Genomic DNA, 2,500 nt, shown 5'->3' with positions numbered 1-2,500 from the left:
ATCGCTTGAAAAATAGTCAGAATTCCAGTCGTTTAAGTATCCAAGTGTCCAAGTGAGAATCTAAAGTGTAAGTGCGTTGAATATCAAGTTTTGTCGAAGTGGTTTAGGAGAAAAAATAAGTTTTATTGTCGCCGTTCAGAAAATCGCGCCACCTGAGATCCACCTGAGCTGTTGAACGTGCAGACCCTCAGCCACAGAGATCATAGAAGAGCCGCCTTTGAGTCTCTAATTCAGGACGCCCCTCGCCGGTCGTCACCTGCACCACCGCCAAGATTTATTGGTCAAACTCTCCCCAGATCTTTAAGGTAAGTGGGGCATTTTTACGTCACGGAGGTAGGAGGGGGGTGAGGAGGAGGAGGAGGAGGAGTAAGTGTAAGAGTAAGAGTAGGAGTAGGAGGAGTAGGAGTAGGAGGAGTAGAATAGAAGAAGAAGGAAAAGGAGGAGTAGAAGAATAGAAGAAGAAGAAGGGGGAGGAGGAGAAGAAGGGGGAGGAGGAGAAGAAGGGGGAGGAGGAGAAAGAAGGGGGGAGGAGGAGAAGAAGAAGGGAGGAGAAGAAGGGCGGGAGGAGGAAAGAGAAGGAGGAGGAGGAAGAGAAGGAAGGGAGGAGGAGAAGAAAAGGGAGGAGGAGAAGAAGGGGGAGGAGGAGAAGAAGGGAGAGGAGGAGAGAGAAGAGGGGAAGGAGAAAGAGAAGGGGAGGAGGAGAAGAAGGGAGAGGAAGAGGAGAAGGAAAGGGAGGAGGAGAAGGACGAGGAGAGAAGAAGGGAGAGGAGGAGAGAAGAAGGCGGGGAGGTGAGGAGAAGAAAGGGGGAGGAGGAGAAGAAGGGGGAGGGAGGAGAAGGAAGAGGGGAGGAGGAGGAAGAAGGTGGGGAGGAGAAGAAGGAGGAGGAAGAAGGGAGGAGAAGAAGGGGAGGAGGAGAAGAAGGGGGAGGGAGGAGAAGAAGGGGGAGGAGGGAGAAGAAGGGGGAGGAGGAGAAGAAGGAGAGGAGGAGGAGAAGAAGGGGAGGAGGAGGAGAAGAAGGGAGGAGGAGAGAAGAAGAAGGGGGGAGGAGGGGAGAAGAAGGGGGAGGAGGAGAAGAAGAGAGGGGGAGGGAGGAGAAGAAGGAGGGAGGGAGGAGAAGAAGGGGGAGGAGGAGAGGGAGAAGGGAGGGAGGAGGAGGGAGGGAGGGAGGGAGGAGGAGGAGGAGGAGGAGGAGGAGGAGGAGGAGGAGGAGGAGGAGGAGGAGGAGGAGGAGGAGGAGGGGGGAGGAGGAGGAGGGAGGAGGGGGGGCAAATCTGGAAGAAGGGGAGGGGAACGGGGGGAGGCGAGTGGGGTTAGGGAAATCGGATTTACCTCCGTCTTGCTTAAGCTGGATCTTGCTCTGCGTCTTGCCTCCTCACGAAAGACGTGGAGGCGTTAGTGAGATGGAGAACTCAAGGCTGCATCCCGCGTCCTTTCTGTGGCAATGGCGGTGTTTCAAACTGGGGAAGGCTAGGTCAGTAGCAACTCGAGGAGGTGTCATGCCGTTTGATTCTATTAAAAAAAAAAGAAAAGCACATGGGGTTTATTTTGATGACGTCACAAAAGTTACGGATGCTTTGTGAATATGGTCGATCATTTTGGTCTTTTCAGTAAAAAAAATATATATATAATAATAATTTTAATGGTTATATTTTCGTTGAACAATCATCAAAACAGACACCATGACACCTCCTCGAGTTGCTACTGATCTAGCCTTTCCCGTTTCAAGCTGCCCATCGAAGAACAAGGTGCTCTTAGGTAGAAGCAGTCGCCACTAAGGGAGCATGAATATAAGAATAATGCTGGGTAGAATAAAGGTGGGAAAGCACAAGCGAGTGGTAAAGGTGATTTGTTCAGTCCTTTGTTGTGAAGACGAGAATGGCCAAGCGGGTAAAAAAAAAAAGATAATTGCATGTGTAATCCCTAGAAAGAAAAAAAAACTTTTCACCTTATTTTTCAGCATACTTGATGAACTTGAATACCTCTTTTGTGGAACGAAAGGAGTTGAGGCGTATTTTTAAAATGTTTATACACATTTACACTAGGCCGTATTCCAGTTTTGTTTATGCATTACTTCCATAACAATTGTACACTCTCTATGTACGGCATGAGAAATGTTTTGCTGCCTATTTCTTTTAATATGTTTTAATTTTAATTTATATTATATCGTTATGATTTTATTTAGCCATCATCTTTATGAAGCACTAACCATCTGCCTTGTATGGCATTCTCGCGACCCATACTTAATGAACCCAGGGATCGGATTCTCAAACGCGTTAAGGCGTCGTATCTCCTTAAGGCGCCTTAACTTACGAGCGATCTTACGGCCCATACCCATAGCAAGGGACTCATATTGGTGCGAGTTAAGGCGCCTTAGGAGAAGGAAGGGGAGAGCAGCCTTCAGCGCTTTCCGGCGGGCGGGAAATCAACACTCTTCGCTCTTATACAAGGGAAATACAGCAGGACGGTTAAGGCCTCCAGCGCGCCTTAACGAAAGGAGTT

At 49.0% G+C, this 2,500-nt stretch overlaps 2 protein-coding genes across 4 annotated transcripts in view; one reads left to right on the top strand and one right to left on the bottom strand.

Moving 5' to 3' along the window:
* The window catches only part of LOC113801796 (tripartite motif-containing protein 3), a 433,201-nt gene that overhangs the window by 18,630 nt on the left and 412,071 nt on the right, over positions 1-2,500 (top strand). For all 3 annotated transcript variants that reach the window (XM_070121806.1, XM_070121807.1, XM_070121808.1), the window contains exon 2: positions 1-305. This exon is cut by the window's left edge and continues 46 nt beyond it. The gene's annotated coding sequence lies outside the window, so the exon portion shown is untranslated. The remainder of the gene's footprint in view (positions 306-2,500) is intronic.
* Positions 1-2,500, bottom strand: part of Drat (Death resistor Adh domain containing target) — a 437,794-nt gene that overhangs the window by 140,769 nt on the left and 294,525 nt on the right. The gene's annotated exons all lie outside the window — the stretch shown is intronic.

Source organism: Penaeus vannamei, chromosome 5, assembly GCF_042767895.1.
Source record: "Penaeus vannamei isolate JL-2024 chromosome 5, ASM4276789v1, whole genome shotgun sequence".
Taxonomy (NCBI): Eukaryota; Metazoa; Arthropoda; class Malacostraca; order Decapoda; family Penaeidae; genus Penaeus; species Penaeus vannamei.
Note: the sequence above shows the minus strand (reverse complement) of the source record. Positions and strands in the feature narration are given on the sequence as shown.